Source organism: Cinclus cinclus, chromosome 9 (assembly GCF_963662255.1).
Source record: "Cinclus cinclus chromosome 9, bCinCin1.1, whole genome shotgun sequence".
Classification (NCBI taxonomy): domain Eukaryota; kingdom Metazoa; phylum Chordata; class Aves; order Passeriformes; family Cinclidae; genus Cinclus; species Cinclus cinclus.
Genome location: NC_085054.1, coordinates 17,049,433 through 17,069,126, shown reverse-complemented (window position 1 = coordinate 17,069,126; position 19,694 = coordinate 17,049,433).

Genomic DNA, 19,694 nt, shown 5'->3' with positions numbered 1-19,694 from the left:
TTGAGGGAAAAGATCATACAAGATACAAGAAAAGCTCACTCATGTTTGATCTGTCTCTTGTAGCCTTTGGAAGCAGATATATTTACTTGCAGCACAATCTCAGCTCCACTGAAGTCAGCAGGAAGTCTGCCACCATATTCACAGGCAGCAGGCTGGTGCCTCAGAGGGCTGATGGGCTGAGCACACTCTCCTCCTCTGCTGTACAAGGAGCCACTACTGCATGCCCTTGTCTGCTTGCTGTGCTAAACCCATTTATCTGAACCGTGGCAGCAGAAGAAGCAATTTTAGTGATTAACCCTCTTTTACTGCTATAAAACTAATCAAGCTGCTTCTTTTCATTTACTAGTGGAGTCCATTTTAAGTTCCCAGATGCTCAGTTGTAGCAGGGAAAGGTAAGTTTTGCATGTTTAAAATGGAGTACTGTATTCATTTAAGGAATGGGAGGAGAAGGGAACAGCAAGTGATCCTTTCCCTGCCCCAACACTGACAGCCTGTCAGCCCCCAAAACAGAAAAGCCTTTGTTTGCTCCTTCATGGCCACAGTGCCCACAGCTGTCAGGTCCAGTGTTCCCATACTAGCCAACTCCTAATATTAGGAAGAGCTGCTGTATCCAAGCTGTCAGGGACAAGCTGAGCTGATCCATCAGAGTACAGAGACAAGCCAACAGGTCAGGCTGTTGAAATCAGGCAGCTGATTTCTTGAGATAGGAGACCCTGCAATTCCAGGAGGGTTAAGATGCTCAGCACATCTATATGGCTGTGGAACAAATTTTCAGGGGAAATAACAGGAAAGATGTCAATGTTATGGAGGAGGATGGTTGGAAGGTACTGCCTATGTTTGAAGTGGGTTAGCAGCATTAAATGTTCACTTCAAAGATCAATTCTAATCTGAAACTGTAACAGAACTCACCTCCAAATCTCCTTTGCTGGCTGAGGGACAGGACCAACTCCTCCCTCCAGCAAACTGTGTGTGGATGGAAGGAGAGGTTGGGAGCTGAGGAAGTCCCGAATTATGTCCTTAATATTCATGTGAAAAAGTCCCAAGAGGTGCCAAAATGTGTTATCCCTGCTGCCCTAACAAGAAGCACTACTTTTCAAGTTTCAATAATAAGAGGCCCTTAAAGCACAACACATCCTATCCTCTGGATTTCTAGCAAGGACAGTTCAGATGAGCACCTATGGGAAATAACAGCTCCCTTAGGGCCACAGAGCCCACCTTCCCCTGCTTTATAGCCTACAAGAGCACTGGTGAATCTATTGGCTGTAGGTGGTGTCCTGCGGGAGGGGTTAAAGCTCTTTCCTCAGCTCTGGTCTAAGCAGACCTTGAGCCAGCATCTAAACAAAAGAGCTTTGCCTACAGCTTCCCTCAGCCAACTTCAAACTGAATTTACACAAACAGTCCCTGGCAGTGACTGGGAGCAGCGCCGCTCCCGGGCACACAACCAGGACCTTCCCTGTGCCTTGCCAGCAGCCAGTTCAGCTAATTGTGGAGTCCACCTTCTTGCTCCTCATGTTTTCTAAAACACAGGGGCACTTCTCCTGCCTCCTTTAACCCCCTAGGAGCCACGACAAACATCTAGGAGAAATATCAGTGAGACTCAACTCATCAGAGCCACCCCACTGCACTTGCTGCCCCACAAGCATTCACCACAGCTTTTGTGCAGCCCTGCTACTCCTGTATTCCAGCTGGGGAACGATGGGCAGAACTAGTCTATCAAATACTGTCTTGAAAACATTAAGGCTGTTTCCAAGATTGGGACCTTTCAGAGACACTGCAGCAAGCAAGCTGAGGGCAAAGGTTTGCCTTGCAGGGGGCCAATTGGCAAGAGCTCAGGCAGCAAGGCAAGCCTTGACCACAACTGCTGGCCTACAGCAAGCCATTTGGAGTGCTTGCTAATAGAATAAAATGAAATAGAATGAAATAGCGTGAAATAAGGGGAAATAAAATACAATAATCATTAAAGTGGCACAAAGGGGCCGTTAAATAGCCCTCCTGTATTTTAAACTCTGGAAATATGGAAGACAACTGATTTAGACCCTCTGTTGTTCTGTCTCTGTTAGCTGCAAATGTCAGCAAAACTGATGAAGATGGCAGTGGGAAGGCAGCTTTGTGTGTAACAGTAATTGGTTCTGAATTGCTTGACAATTCTAATAGATTTCAGCTGACTTGGACAAAGGGGCAGGCTATGGACACTACAGCAACACTGAAGTGAGATAAGGCAATATGAAAAGGTGACAAATATATTATAAACCTTCTGAATAAAAAAAAACCCAAAACCTACCATCATTTTCACAACCTTGTTCAGATGTCAAGCAGGTGTCCACAGCATGGGATAGGAGCCTGAGAGTCACTGGTAGCACTCAGGAATTCCTTCCAGGAGCCACAGGGTTTCAGGAACAGTTTGCCTAAAAGCAGCTGGCACATTGCTTGCTTTTGGGCTTTGAGCACAGGTAGAGGCTAATGAGGCAATGGAAACAGAGGTCCACCACCACTGAAGTAAGTCTTCCACAAGAAGCAAACCCACTGGGAGTTCATGGTCCATGCCCCTGCACTGTCCCCCTGCAATAGTCCATCTCTTTCTTGCTGCTCTGTGGGACATCCCAAGAGCACACCCTGCTCCTCACACCTCTCTGTCATATTTTCACCATATTTTTCTCTCCCTTTTCCCATTTGTTCCTCTCCTTCACTCCATGATTCGGCTTCTAAGCCAGCTTTCCAGCTGTTTCCTTGCTCTCCATCATGTATTTTGCCTCTTTCCATGTCAAAAGGCATTATGGGATTTGGCTGATCTGAAGCTACACAGGGCTAGCTGGCAATCAGCCATCAGCAAGCAGAGGGATGGTCCTTAATTTTCCCTCAGTAGAGGCATTAATAATTTTATCTTCTCTCCAGCCATAGATTTCTACATTGAGCTTATGGAAACTTCTCTTGGAAGCCTCCATTTGTCTGCCTAATATGTTTATATGGACAAGAAATTCAGATTACCACAGGCACACAGAGGAACAGGCAGAAGGACTGCATGGATACAGTTGCCTTAGAGAGCTATGTTAAAAAGCTAGAATGTTATATTTATGTATGACCGAAAGACAGAAACAAACAAACAAAACAAAAAAAAAGAAATCGGAAGTAAAATAAAGCAGTCTTTACTAGCTTCAAAAGAAAGATTTCTGGGGAGCTGACAGGTAGCAAATAGCTTTATATGCATTGTCTGATGTCTGGCAGGTGCCCCTAGAGAAACAAAGTCCATATTTCTACATTCTCTCTTCATTCTTTGGGAGACACTTCTTCCTCAGACTGACATTTTGGTTACATTCATTCCCTGAAGCATTTTACAGGAAAACACAAGAACATATTTGATTGTTCAGGAGGTACTGAACTTTACATAGATGGCATTTGGAAACACAGAGAGCTCACGCCTGGGAGCTCCAACTGCTCTGAAAGAAGCAACACTGCTGGGCTCAATTATTTAGAAATGTAAATATGGAATGGCAGTAATACCAAATCAGGGAGAGAAGTTAGCACTGCTGGATTGCACTAACCTTGGCTGCAAAGCATACTGGAATTTCACAGTAAAGTGCTAAAAATAAAGGTTAGAGAAGACTTTTATGGCAAAAGCCTGTGTGAGGAGTGCCACATTTCTTTGGCTATATGAAGCCAAACTCTGAAAGTGCCATCAGGAAAACATCTTAATTAATGTGAAATGCAAATGTTATAGGAAACCCAAGACATTTCCAAGGTCCCAGTCCCAACAATGAAAATTAAATAATCAGTCTTGTGTTTTGGATCATGCCTTAGTTTAACAGGCTGTGCTGAAGCAGTGTGAGGGAAGTGCAGGTGCAGATACTTAACCCCTTGTTAGCCCCAGCAGTGTGAAGGCATCAGTGTGAAGGAGAGCAGGTCCAAATAACAACATGCCACAGGTGAGAAAATGTGCCCAGTAAGCCTCTACTCCATGCTCAGCATTGTCAAACTGCAGAAGAGCACCAGGCAAATAATTCCTCATGTTGCCCACAGAAAAGACAAGTACATGCACTGCAAAATGCAGTCATGGGAGAACTACAGCCACACAAGGAGTTGGGCAAGCCAAAAACCCAAAACTGCCATCCTGGGAGCAGCCCCAGGAGATGTTTCATGCTGTGGGCGCAGTGGCGAGTGGCCTCAGGTGTTACCGATAAGAGGAAGCTCTATGGTCAGAAGAAGGTGGAGGTTCCAGGGGACATGCACCCTCCAATGCCCAGAGGAGAAGGAGCAGATGGCAAATTTGGCCAACTTTGTTCAGAAGATGGGCCATGACCCAGGAAAAGTGCTGGATCATCATCACCCTGCATTTGCTTAAGTGATCACTTGGGTTTCACCTGCTTGAGGCAAAGCTGCAGCCTGAAAATGGAACAGGCTCCTGGCCAGCATGAACTGTTTTATTTGAGCCCAGTTTGGTTCCAGTGACCTGCAAATGCTGAGCATTTGGCCCCATCAAGTGCATTTACCCTATCAGACCTGGAGTGAATGGGAAGGCATAACACAGTGCCATGAATTTATAGAAACTGGGGACAGAGGAGGGAGTCTCTAATGTAAAGTCAAGATATGGCAAGCCTGTGTAAAATACACATTTCTTACTTGTGCGTGCACACACATACACACACACACATCCATATGGTCTCATTGCATCTTCCAATATATTCTCATGCCCAGTGAAATCTTACCTCCGTTCTTCACAGCCAGAGAGTGCAAATGGGTTTGTGAACCTTAGTACATCGTTTACAGCTGCTGTAAATCTGGAGCTATGTACACTATCAGATGTGCAGGTTTCATTTATAAAGCAGGATTTATGGTTTTACCCCTTAGATCTGCAGATGGGTTTTACTGTGATTTATGCCTGTGTCATGAAGGACCATATATAAGAATTACCTGATATTATCAAGGGACCTATTCTTTTTGGCCCTTATCTTTCTTCTGAAAGCAGAGACTACTTAATCACTGTTAGCTATATACTGAGTACAGTGTCCTTTGTGAATTACCCATATCCCTGTTTTCAGTATTATTAGCTTGTGATGTTAGGACTAACCCAGTGAAATAGTCACAACAGATGCTGAATTACAGCTATATGTACAATTTATAAATGGCTCTTTGGTGACTGTGTTGGCAAATTTAATTACAGTCTTTTTTAAAAAGACATTACATCAACATTAACTGAATGCCAGCCTCAAACTGAGGTATGAAAAAGGCTCTTTGAGAAGTCTGAGTAAAATATTTAGGTTTCTACTATTATTGTCAGAGGCTACACTTCAACAGCATAAATCATAGGGAAATTTTCCCATTTTTGAGAAAGGTGGAGGCCAGCTTTCTGAAAGCATTCAGCCATCTAACCACCACTGATTTTTAAGGGTATTGTAGCACTCTAGGGGACTTCTCCTGAAGAAGGAGATTGACGCCTAATAGAGTTTCACCATATCCCATTTATTAGGCTCCTATGGCTTTTACCAGGCCTGGAGACCCAAGGGTACCTTGTCATAATGTCACACAGGTTTCCCCACATTGCTTCCAGTGCTAACACACCCCCAAAAATCAGACTGATTACTTGCTTTTCTTTGAAACCTAGTAAGTCACAGGGTCCTGGAGATGCTTTGGTATCTTACACTCACTAGAATCACCTTTGATGACCTTGGTCTAACAGCATAAAAAAGATAACTTATGCCCCTTAGGTGGGTTTGAAACTTCTGTAGCAATTGCCAGGAGATGCTGCAGTATTTCAACAGATCTGTTTGCTCTCAGTTATGCTAACAGCCAGATGAAGGCCCAAAACATGAAGCTCCAGCATTGTGTCCTATTCTGTAAGTGCTCCTTGGCCATATAGGCCTGATAGTTCTTTGCTTTTGGTCTAGGAGAGATGGGAAATTTCTTCACTCAAAAACTACTCTAAGCCTGGAGCAAGGCACTTTTCTGATGAAAGGTCTTTGAATTTCCTTTGAACCCTGCTTCTTTCTAATCCTGACATCAGGAAACTATACAAAATATGGCATTGCTTCTACTGGTCTAGCAACTGCACCTATGTGTTGTAAGAGAAGGGCCCAGGAGTGTTTGTGGCCCCAGCTACACAAACAGGTCTTGACAGGGATTGGGCTTGAGCCCAGTCTTTGTCTCAAGCACCACAGAGCCACCATAAAGGCAAACCTCACATCTCATCATGTGTTCATCTAGATGAGAGGATAATTGGAGCAACAGCACTCTTTCCCCTTCCATTTCTGCTTCAGCAGTAAGAGGTGCTCCCTGGGAAGAGCAGGGGCAGTCAAAGGAGCAATCCCTCAGAAAACACCAGGCTCTGAGGTGCGACTCATGAAACTCCTCCTATGTGCTCTCTGTTGGCTCTGACTGGTGAGAGCAGCAGCTCTTTGCAGTGCTGTCCCATTTTAGGGAAGGTGTTAAAGTGCTTTCAAAGAGCATTTTCCTCCCTTTGCCTCCCAGGATGTTTGTGAGAGCACTGAGATAAGGACTGTAGGGAGCACCTTCTTATCCCAGGCTCCCCAAAGATTTTTGCCTTGCCAGAAAAGAATTTATTAGGCATTCATGCCTGTTCTTGCCTTGCCTGCCATGATGGTAGCTTCTTCCTCACCCATGCAGGAAAAGCCCCAGATTTCTGGAAACAAAGCTGGGAATTTGGATCAATCTAAAGGATTGCAGAGAGGATTTCAGGGTCTAATGGAATGGTTCATTTAAATGAATTTGGCTTTTGAAAGTGACTCATGATTTGAGTCCTGAGGGCTTTTTTACAGGCACCTGAAGGTATGCAATATGCCAAGATTTTGATTTCAAAGCTGGCACAGAACCCACAGAAGGTGAGACGTCAGGCACTGGGCTTCACTTGCTGTGGTCCATGTGTGGATGCAACCTCTAGAAAGTCCTTGTAGGAGCTCAAGAGTGGCCTAAAGCTGCTGGGAGAGGTACAGCCCTTTTATCTGAGGTATTCTCAGTGCATGCCTACCAGGCTGAGCCTGTGCAAGAAATTAGGGGAAGAAACGCTACATTTCTGGAACCCAAAGACCTGTGGATGCAGAAGACATTCCTGACCAGCTCAACGTGGATGGAATAGGAGCACTTTTGAGAACCAGAGATCAGAATGTCTGTAAACATTTGGGGAGCTTTAAATGGGGAGGTACCTTTTGAGTTCATACACGCTGAAAGTCTGGCAAAGGCTGCATTCAACATCACAGTATTAGATTCAGGCACCTGCATCCTGCTTCAGGTTTAAATCCTTAAGTAGCTCTAGTTCATAACACTCAAATTTCCTTCAAGAACTTTCTTATTCTGTGTGCAACTTCCCACTGACTGTTCAATTTGCTTTCAGGTTGACAGCCTAAAGCATGCCAGTTTAGATATTAGCTGCTAAGTAATATACAGTTTTTCATCAAAACAAGTACAAAACTTAAATGAGCCATATAGATTCTTACCAAAAATTCAGCTTTCAGCAGTTCTTGTCACATCCATTAAAAAAAAAAAAATGTAGGCAAAAGTTCTTTAAAACTGCAGAAATTAATTTCTTTCTCAGATTCAAACAGCAGTTTTAGAACTACATGACCCATTTTTAGTACTTTCTATTACATCTCCCTATTTTTTTCTCACACACAAAAATTTAAAAACTAAAGTCTCAGCCCTAGAGGAGCATCCCACATAGCACAAGCACATCAAAATAAGAGACTGTGATGCTCAGTGTTTTGTAGCTTTCTAAATGGGCCTAGAAACATTTACAGCCTTAGCTAATCACATTACATTTGCTTAATTAATGGGAAGAGCCTATGCTCTCAAGCTGACAGGCTTTGATAAATGAATACAGCTGCCCTGGCTTTCAGCAGCATGTGTGACTGCTTAATGGGAAAGAGGGAGGGGGACAGCAGGGGGGGCAAAGCAATGAAATAAATGTTCTGTGTGCAAACTATTTGTACTTACTATGCACCTGAGATGGAGAGGTAGCTGCAATCCCCATTTGGGTTAGCTGTACCCGAGACCCACCAACCCTGAGGAGGTAGCCCATTCCCTGGCACAGCCCAGACCCATCATCTCATCCTGGGTCACCATTCCCTGGCACAGCCCAGACCCATCATCTTGTCCTGGGTCACCACTCCCTGGCACAGCCCAGACCCATCATCTTGTCCTGGGTCACCATTCCCTGGCACAGCCCAGACCCATCATCTTGTCCTGGGTCACCACTCCCTGGCACAGCCCAGACCCATCATCTTGTCCTGGGTCACCATTCCTTGGCACAGCCCAGACCCATCATCTTGTCCTGGGTCACCATTCCCTGGCACAGCCCAGACCCATCATCTTGTCCTGGGTCACCACTCCCTGGCACAGCCCAGACCCATCATCTTGTCCTGGGTCACCATTCCTTGGCACAGCCCAGACCCATCATCTTGTCCTGGGTCACCATTCCCTGGCACAGCCCAGACCCATCATCTTGTACTGGGTCACCAGTCCCTGAGGGTACTCCCACCCAATTCACATTGTTTGAGGCAGCTTGGGACAAACTTACTGTAAGAAAGAGATTTCTATATATGAGAGCTAGAGGATGGGGAGAACTTCAGGGGTTTCCTAAGCAGAGAAAGACAAATCACCTACATTTTTCAGGGCTTCTCCTGTACTTAAATCAGAAAAACAGCCTTGTCTCCTGAAGGATCTACTCCATTCCTGTCCAAATGACTTCTCGTGTGCTTGCGTTGCAGTACACGAGTCTGAAACACAGCATAAGCAGCTGCCAGGCCAACTGCTCAGATGATAATTGAGCCAGTTGTACACACTTTTGTACATCATACCCCATTACATCTGACTCTTACTCACCCTGTTGCCAACTGCTTCTTGTCTGTTTTCTCCAGGAAACAGACTTTATCGGTATAATTTTCAGGAACCCCTCCCAAACCCAGCTGGAAAGTCACACTTCCTCCCACCTCCCTTCTACCACTTTCTTCAGGGCTCTAAGTTGCTCAGCAGGGCCAATTAGGAATTCAAACCAGGTAGAAAGTGAATATAGAGTAGTGATAAGAGTCAGTGGCATGATTGATGATGTCTATACATATGCTTCTGGCTTGAAAACCAGTGTCTGGGTTGATTCCAGGAGTTGGGTTTAATTTCAAAAGGATTTTCTGACAGGAAAAAAAAAAAAAGAGAGGGTTAGCAGCACACGCTACAGAAAGCAACTTCCACAGATTATTCCATCCCTGAAATATCAACCAATTACTAAGAGCAAAGCATGAGAGAACTAACAAGAGCTTTTACTCATACTGATCCTCCTGCACATTTACCGAAATAGGGCTGAGACTGTTTTTTTCCTGTGGGTTTCCCAGCATTCAGAGCTGAAGGGGTCTAAGGTTTTAAACTTACTTTGTTACATATGATAAAATAAGGCTTACAATTTTGAAAACCTGAATGCCTACTAATCACAGTAAAAAAGCAAACAGTGAATTTCCCACTGGATTCAAATGAATCTGTGCAATTTTTGGAGACAACAAGAGATTTTCATACATCAGCCTCTGATTTTTACTGACATACTTTTGCAATGCCTTTGGGTCTGTGTTTGTGCACAGCTTCAACATAGCTAAACCAAAAACCCTCATTCCCTTCCTGTCCTTCCACATCAGTCAATGGCTCTTCAGTACTGTCCTGGCACATCCCCTTCTGTCAGCCATGGCAGGAAGGGAACAGAAATCCTATGGAAAGATGTTGACCCAGATTTACCCTGGAAGCTGCCAAGCCCAGGAGCAACAGAAAATGAGTGCGGAGCGAACATTGAGGAAGTGTGTGGATCTGCCAGCTCCACAGTGGCACAGGCAATGAGCTAGTAGATATCTGGATATCTGCCAGGAGGGCTGCTGGGCACCCGGAAATCCTGGGAATGCAGAGGGACACCGTGTTCCATGTGCAGCAAGCCTGATGCATTGGGATGCATCAGCCTGCTTCTACATGCACAGAGGCTATTCAGAGCAATCTAGTTTGGGATGCTTTAAAACATCCTTCTGGACCCAAAGGACTGTTTAGGTTGTTGACTGGGAGAGTCCCAGAGGGCCAGAGCACAGGCATTGGAGAAGTGGTTAAAGATGGACAAGGAAGCTGGAGATCTCCACTAGTACTTAGTGCTGTGATGTGTACTTGCACAGCCAGAGCTGAGGCATTTAAATGAGGTGTCTGATTTTGGACTGTGGTCTTCAGAGCCCCTGTACATTCCTTGGAGAGTGGTAGACTTACCTGCAGCATGATACGCAGCCCAGCCTGCATTACATGGGGAAGGAACCCATCTCCCCCAGAAACTGCAGAGGGAGCCATGGTAGCTTGGACTTTTCCCTTGCACACCTAAGCCAAATGCAGAGTTAAATGCTGCATGCAGCATGTCTGTCCAGGAGGGAAAAAAATCATAGTGTTTATGTGTTTAAGCTATCTGGATGGGACAGGACATCCTTTATCCTAGATGCAAAACCTGTAATCCTGACTGGATTGTATCCTCGTGGTCCAACACAAACCACTTCCCTCTGGGTCACGCCAGCAGGACTGCTGCCCCTGGCCCTGTTCTAGCTCTTGCCAGAAGTGTAAAACATGGTTTTCATACAGTCAAGTGTCTGAATCATCCTGGGATCTGACTGGCACTTATTACCCTCAACCTGTGTGTGGTGCAACCGGCCCATGGCTCAGAGGTGGGATTTTCATCCTAATGAGAAATGTTAACCATAGTAAGATGTCCCATCACTCTAAAGGTTTTTGCTCCTTCGTTGACCTCTACTTCTTTGCCTTTAAAATGGGACTATCCTTAGCATCGGTAGAGCTCTTTGAGTAGGTTTAGAGTTTTCAGGGTGCTGCCTCTTCTTTTATTTTGTAGTCACTGAGCCACAGTCAGATGGATAATCACCTATGCTTCGTTTAAGGCATTGTTGCATGTGGCAATTCATTAAAAACCCTGGGCAATGAGAATGAGGTTTTTATTTTAAAAGCTATAATCTCTGGGACACACACAGTGTTCTCTCCCAGCCCAGATTTGTCACAGTCAGCTGCTATGAAGTGCTATTCTCTGCTGTAAGCCATCTTCAATGCATTGTCATTATAATTCACTAGAGATTTTTTTCTTCAAGTGACACTCAAGTAGGATTGGAGGATGACAGCACATGGCAGAGTAAATATAGTTAGGGAAACATAGAAAGAGATGACTTTTCCCAGAAACCTTGTGGCTGTCAGGCAAGAGTTTCTTGTGTCTGAAATGGGTTTAAGCCAAAAGGCTCATGGGTTTACTGCCATTTGTGTTCTGGTTCTTTGTAAAAACAAATAAAACTCTGTCTATTTTCAACACACTGGATTAAGATCTGAGTTCACATTTTGCAGGGTTTGGGCATCAGAGCAAGTCCCTTGCAGGGCCTGGTGTGCATGAAGGGATTTGAGAGGCTGGGAAGAGCTGCTCACGCTGCTGCCCTGGGATTTCTGGTGTGGTCATCAATGACCATTTTTGTTGTTTCCAGGCTGCTGCATCGTAGGAGCAGGGGGGTGGTCTGCAAATTTGGTTTTGGAGTTTAAACAATCTCCCTCTGCCACTTACATTTCAGGCAAGAAGTGATAAGTTCTTCTGAGTTATTACTGCCTGCCTTCCATATGAAAAGACTCTTTAACCCATCCAGCTGACTGAGACCCCTCTTGCCTTCAGAAAAAGCCACTGCTCAGGTGCCACATTACAGGCACAGCCCTGAGCAGCAGGACTGCAGTTTAGATACCATATTCAAAAGGTTTCAGCAATGAAAATACGCTAAATGCCAGTAAGTCTTAAATGGAGAATCAGTGGCAGAAACTACAACAGAGTACTCCAAAGTACTCCAGAAACATGATGAAATAAAGAAAGACTCTTATACCCACCATGATGGATAATATGGATAGAAGATGGAAAGGTAACAGCTGGAGAAAAAGAAAGGCAGATAAGGAGAAGGAAACTACGAAAGGAAAGTTATTTGAGTGCTGATTTGTGGAGGCTCTTCTCTGCTTGAATATACCCTGCACCAGCAACGCAAAGCATTTTTTGTGTAATGCATGCATTGGTGAGCATTCTGGATTATGTTGTAATGGGCAACATTACAATATAATGTATTAGGGCAGGCCCTGGGTCTCTTAAATGTAACTGAGTGTATATTTAACTGTAAAAATTTTAGTAGGTCAGGTGGACTACAGAACCCCTCTGCAAACCAAGCTTCTTACTGTACTCAGCAGACACTACTTGTCCTGACATTGCTGTGGTCTAAGAGCTTAAATACATCTCTGTTCAGTTTTGGATGGCACAAATGCAGAAGACTTTGTTACAGGCTACCTCTGCATGTCAATGTCATATGTATATGATCTGGTATTGCCAGTGAAGACAGGGCTCCTTGAGTGAGCTGGGCACTCTGCAAAGCGAACAGAAGGGTGATTCTCAAAGCATGAGAAATAGCAAGATTCAGAGTGCAGGCAAATAATTATAATAAAACCACCTTCTGTTTAAGAAAACTCATACCCATAAATAGACAAGTGATAAATTTACCTGCCTAAGTGTCTTTCTGCTTTTCAGGAAGATGTTACCAGATGAAGACAGGAATAAATCTTGTGGCAAAAGTGGATGTTTTATGGAGAGGTCATTTCTTAATTGAAATTGTCCAGAAAGAAGAATGACTGTAAGTTAAGATTTAATTGCTGGGCCACATGCCTTTTGTATGAATAAAGAAGCTGGACACAGCTTTTCTGTCAAAATGATTACTGACTTGAAAATTATTGGTAAAGTTGGGATTTTTTGTGGAGTGTGTCTCCTTATACAGAAGCATTCTCCATTTCTGCTGCTAGAAACCTAAACTAGTGCAAGATCTCAGCCACTTCTTTCCCCTATGAAGTCTAACTGAATTGTATCTGATTTGTATTTTCTCTTGCTTGTTGAAAAGTCAATATTTTTTCTGTATTTCTCACCATTGCTCTTGCTTTCCCACTGCTTATGAAGGGAGAAGCTGAGAAATAAAGCAGCTACAGAGTAGAGCCTCCCAGTACCTCTGAATGGACAATGTGCTTTAGCAGTGACTAAGGGCTCCTTTGAAACCAACAATAAAAGCATCTTTTCTGTTGAGGAGTACAAGGCTCACAGGGGCAAGAGACTTTAATGACACCATTATCTTTCAGGCAAATAGGACTGGCTGGCACAGTCCAGCACTGGTACAGGCACTGTTTTGATTGCACTGCAATGGCTTAGTAAAATGTAGACTGCTGAGATTTAGCAACACCATAAATCGCTTTTAATCTCAAACCACCGTGGATCAAAATGTACTAACACAGGCATAATCAGAATTCACAGGCATATTTTCTCCTTTAAAAACATATGGCTGGGAACAGAGGCCCCCCCTCCTCCCTTCAGCTGCCCCCACATGGGCTGTGTGATGCTGATCCTCTCCTCGCGCTCCTCTCCTGACACACTGGCTGCAGACACGGGTCTGAGCCTGCCAGCTGTGGGCATGTTTGTTGTCCCTTGTGGATTATGTTTTAATGACATACCCTAAGCCTCTTAAACTTGAACAAATGTGCATTTAACTGTCTGTGCATTTGTGCCAGTTTATAAGGTAGAGGGTCAGCCAGTTTATCCCCCAGCTTCTCTGTGAGGGCACTGTCCAAGAATTTTAATGGAGCTTTCAAAAACCTTCCGTTTTGCAAGGTGCCTTAATGGAGAGTCCTCCTGCATCTGAAAGTTCCCTCTTGTTGCTAGACACAATGAAAGGAAAGCCATAATCTCTGTGGAGAGTGCCCAGATTTTTTCCTGTCGCAGTGTGTAGCTGGGATGCAAAGCACAGCTTGCTCTGCTCCCCTGCCACAACCAGGGGGATTCATTTCATTAGTTTGAAAAGCTATTTTAGGGGGAAGGGAGGTTATGTAGGTCATCAATTCATCCCTGCTGCCTTGAAAAAAGAATTAATTATGAAATTTCACTTTAATTAATGCAATGCACCAGCTTGTAATAGTATTTCTTCAGGACATCTGGTAAAAGCACATTAGCTACAGTTTAATGTTAAGACATAATTGAACAGAACTCCTGTTGGAGCTTGGCTTTTGCAATATGCTTTACTTCTGTTTTTCCTGCAAGCTGCCAAATAAAGGAATTGTGGGACTCCCTCATCAGGGGGTGATGGATCCTGACCCAAAGCCTGTTTGACATAACAGAAAGGCTTCAGTTAACTTTCACAGGCTCTGAAGTGGCTCCCCGAGGAACAGACCCAGCATCCATCCTGTGTTTACATACCAGGTACTACTGGTACCTCCACTGATCTGTAATCCTGAATATAAGGTAACAGCCTTGGTGTTTTGTTCTAGTTCTGTTTGAAAGGCCGTGATCAAATGGTCTTTATAAACTATTTTCTATTGGCTTAACTTAGAACCTTTTCCTATTCTAATTATATGTCTGCATAATTGTTTGTTTAAATACTTATTTGATTATCTGCTTAAATTAGTGTCAGTGCAGCAGCTTTCCAAGTGCCACATTAAATATTCACATCTAAATGGGATTTCTTTCTGCCCTTTGTTTTACAGCGATCTGGACTATAAATGTGAACTCTCAAAAGATTTTAGTTATTTAGTAAGTACTAGGCCATGATTATTTAAATCTAAATAACAGGCTAAAGAGTCTTTGGAAGATTAATATATTTTGAAAAAGCTTGTGAAGTGTTTGAAATCTGTTTGATTCGAGGCTGCTGTCTCCACTTCTCCTTTTCTTTTTTTGGGTAAGTGTTTGAATAGCCAATAACAGTAATAAAAAACATCCGCCGCCAGTGCAAGTGCACACTGGAGTTTCCTTTTACACTCTCCTCCTTCAGTAATTTTTTTACCATTGTTTCTGGGGCAGTTTTACTCCCAGCCCTCACTGAGAAGGGTCACAAAGACTAAGATGTCAGAGAAGCCTTGTCTGCTGTTGAGTTGCTCTTTGGGTTATTTTCTGCACCAGTAGGCAAGAGAGGGGGGCAGGACTGATCTGGAAAAGCAGTGTACCCTCACTAAAAATCCCAGTGCATTCCCAGTGGTGCTGAGCAGTCCAGCTGCCAGCACCTGCACTGCACACACATGAAGGGGTCCTGGGCTGCGATGACTTCCTCACTCATGCCAGATGCCACCCACCCCGTGTGTGTGTTTGCTGCTGGACATTTTTGCAAGGGGCAGGTGACTGACCGACTTGGCTGGGACAAGGCCAGGTGAGGTCATTTCTCATCACAGATGCTCTCCTGGGGTTTAATCTGTATATAAACCACCTAATTCTGATACCACCTGAAAACAAAGGCAAATTGTTCTTCCCTCAGCTGGTCAATGCAGATAATTAATTTCTTGTAAACAGCCAAATTGCCCCAAAGAGATGCTAAGACCCCTTTATTGCTAGAGGCATGCAGCAGACACAAGCCCAGGCCCACACAATGAAATTCAAGGCACTTACCTCTCTCCAGGGAGCAGCAGCAGCTCTGTCCCACTTTCACAGTGCCTGTGCTTAAAGGCTGTTGCAGACAAGAGGCAGCTGGGCAGTAACAAAATGCTGTGCTGTGGCTAGACTGACTTTCCAGTGATTTTTCAGTGCTACAAGTCCCATGCTGGTCACAGGAAGAGGAAATCCAACTTAGACTGTTGGTAGACCTGACTAAGCCTGCAGTTTGGCATTAGCTGGCAATAAAACATAAACAAATAGGCAGTATCCTGGAGCACTGGTCAGGGTGATGCTAACTCCTGTCTCAAGAAGCAGAGGCAGTTTTCTCCACACAGGTATCAATACCATTATTTACATGGCCAGGTGTGGTGGCCTTATGGATGCTGGGAGGAACAGTCACTGGCATTAGACATTGCCATTTTTTTGCTGCTTAGTGCAACATTGCCAAAGAACCTGTCATTTTAAAATTAAGAACTAGCCTCCAACCCTTGGAGACCTAAAACAGCAGCTTATCTGTGGGCTCACATGGCTTCCACATGGTGCTCACAGGTTTGATATCCTCAGGCAGCCCATCCCTGATCCAGTCACTGGTATTGAGGGCTCCATGGGACAAGCAGGAATCAATCTCTTGTTCTCTAAGAAAAACAAAAGCAATCATGTAAATAAGTCCAAAGGCATTTTACAAAGGGTAATTATTTATCCTGAATAAAATAGAACTTGTGACCTTTTCCATTTTTAGTTTATCTCTATGATGTGATAAGGTGAATCCTAAACTAGGAAGGAGATAAATTGCTTAGGGGGATAAATCAATTGAAAATACTGAGAAAATGCTACTTATGGAAGCAGCCTATATCTAGTAGGTATTGACAGATCTTATCAAGGACTGAAGCTCTTGAGATAACTGGCCTTAGACCTCTTCTCTGTGCATTTAATATTTATCTCCAGCTAAGTCTATGTTAATTATAGTTTCACAGCTTGAAGCAAACTGGTCACAAGTCCCAGCAGTGTTTGATGTTTGGGCACCTCACCAGCCCCTGTTCTTGGTCTACATTTCAGATGTCTGTGTTCTTGTTTCTTTGGCCTATGGAACAGGATCTGCCACTTCTAAGAGTCCTGACTGCAAGAGGTTGGATTTTTTCTTGAATGCTTTAAGATCTTGAAGTGAAAAATCATTAATTCTCTGCTTCTTTCATTAGTTCTAGTTCTCTATTCTCTATCTTTTATGGTAGTGGGTGTCACATTAATTTTCCCAGAACAATTTTTATGTCCTAAATTAGAACCAGCAAAAACCTGTCAGAGTGCCACCTTTACCTTTAAGTGTTCTATGCTGATGGTATGACTGCTTTGATTTCCCCATCTCCTGCTGAACCTCCTCTTCCCCATGAAGCACCTTCTGCCAAAGGCTGCCTAGACACCCCCATCACCACACTAATCCTGCTGCCCAAAGGGTGCTGGGGGAGACAAAGAGACTTCACCAAGCCAAGGAAAAAAAAAGCATGGGAACAAAACTCTGTGAGCAGCTCTGTGGGAAACTCAGTGCCAGAAACCAGCACAAGCTCTTATGAAAGTTTGGAGACTGGGATGAAACAAGGCAAGGCAGGAAGTTCCTAGGGGAGGGTGAGTAGCACTCTGTCTCCAGCTCACATCACTGTGCTTTGTTTGACCTCAACAATTTTGTAAGCAAAGCCCAAAGCATCAGCCTCAACTTTGAATTTCCTGCTTTCTGTCGGCTCCATCCCAGGGACTGTTTGAAACACAGCTCTTATTATGGAACTTGCAGAAAAGGACTCCCTACTTTATGGGAATATGGGCTATTGAGTTGCAAAGAGGCATGCCCAGTATCTGTCTGGGTCTGGGCTGGTTGTGCTTGACTACTGTAGTGAGAGGGGCAAGCCACATGATAACCACCTCTGTGTGTGGCAGCCCAAGGAGCAGCTCGTGACTTGTTCAGCTGGGCTGATTTAGCAGAGATTGTCTTAATTACGAGCTGTACAATGTCTCTTGCCCAGATTTGCAGAGGATTTGGCTTTATAGAACAGGGTCCTGATTCACAAAGCTCTTTCCTTCACCTCTTACTTCTGCTCTCTTATTGACCAAATCCGGGATGTTGCCTCTCTTTGACTCCTGAATATGACCACATCCCCAGTCTGAGCTCTCAGACAATGTTGTGTATGTCCTAGTCTGCATGAGAGAGACCTGGGAGGAGGGATAGAAACCAGAGGAGTAGTAAAACTTGTGGCAAGTCAGACTGCTGTATTTGGCTTGGCATGATATTGCTGGTGCCCCAGGATTTGGCAAAGGAATCTGTGAATTCAAAAAAATTAAAAGAGCTGTCCCAGAACTGCCAGGATTAGTGGATTTTGGCTGTCTCTACTCCACACTCATCACTCCTGAACATCTCCCTCCTGTCATTAGCAGCAACCCCTGCACTCACCCATCTGCCAGGTCTCCCATACTGGATGTGAGCCTTCTTTCCCTGGCCCCTCCCTTTGGCACAGCAGTGCCCAGACCTTTCTCCTGCCTCGGGAAATCTTGACCTGACTGACCTGCTGGCCACTCATGACTGACTTCTTTCAGCTGGAGAGAAGCAGCAGTGATTTTGGGTGGTGGGAAACCTCCTTAGACCAGAGCCTACCTCTGTGCTGTAACTCCTCATGCCTCCCCATCATGGAATCCAGCACACCCAGTCATCTCTCTCCCTGTTCTCTTCTGCTGCAAGCAAGCCCCGTGTCATCCCAGAAACCATCTGTGAGATCATCTATGAAATATTTATTTCCCTTGCATACAAGAGAAAAGGAAGCAAAATGCCTGCATAATATTGATGGAATCCCTGATAGCCAAATATTGAATTATTTACAGCCTAATTGTGCATCTGATACTCATGAGATTGCTAGGCTGCAAAATGCAATTAATACATTTCACAAAATTGGTGACTTCTACTTCAGACTTTGTCTAGATGCATGAATGAGTCTCTAAAACACAGGTGACATCACTTTACAGGAGGAGAAGAACTACGGTATCCACAGACATTTGGAATGTCCACTGACTTTTGTCGGAGTGCTGCTGTGAAATAGAGAAGGCTTTTCAAAGCACCTACTGGCTGCCCCAAGGTAGACATCTGGAGCCATTTCAGGTGCTCAGGTGAATCCTTGCCTGGCTGGTGGCTGCTGCTCCAGAAGGGGGGGAGATTTCCCATAGGTCTCATGTTACAGCTGAAACTCCCAGGTATATGACCTGGATACCCCCAGGCATCTTCAGATGGCATTAAATACATAAATGCAAGACACTCATTTTAGCCTGTGTGACCACAGGAGACCTCCCAGCACAGGGAGCAGTGGCCAAGAACAGCAACATTTCCCATGCCACAGCATCCTTCCTGTGCTTTTCACTGTCATCTATTCTGTGCACTCTAATGCAGTCCTTAATAAATGCACTAAAGCTCTCCCTTCCTGCCCAGCCTACAGCAGATAGAATAGGTTGGCCACTGAACCCAGCTCACAGAAAGCAGATTTCTAGACACAGAGATCTGTCCATTCCAAGGTACACAGGTTGATGTGGCAGTTGTCACAGGACTTTGGCTATTTCCCGAATGCCAAACTTCTCTCAAGACCTCTCTCTCCCTCATTAATAAATATCTGAACTCTGACATATGAAGTAGACCATAAATTGTATCTCTTAAAGTATCTTCTGTATTCCCCATTATGTTCTACTCTTAGCAAAGCTTTGAGGGAGATCACCTCCTTCAGCAGCATTTAGGGACCATCCCTTGAAATCACTGGAGCTGGATAAGGTTCTGGGCAGTCCATTTTGTCCTGAGGATGGTAACAAGCTAAAACAGAAAATCTGAACTAGCATTACAGTGCTGCCCTCTCTGTGCCCAACAATGCTCATTTCCTCTCCAGACGGGACACACCATGTATGTCTAAACCCCTCAGCCTGTCCTAATTTGCAAATTCTAGTACAGCTGCATGTTAAAAGAGCCAGCCAAAATTAATTATTGCAGATTAAGGAACTGAGCAACCTACGGCAATGGCCTCTTGTTACACTGAAACATCTGATCCAAACCAAATAATTTCAGCCCCTTGTTAAATACTCGCTTCTCTTTTTCACCATCTCCAGTGTTTTGCTGCTGAGCACCATCATCTGGACATGGTTTATTTAAATGTACCCAGGCTATCACAGAGCAGCTTTGCCAGTGACAGCACTGGCCTTGGCTGAGGCAGCCAAGAAAGCAGGTTTGTAGGTGGCCACCATCTGCAGGCCTCCTCAGGTG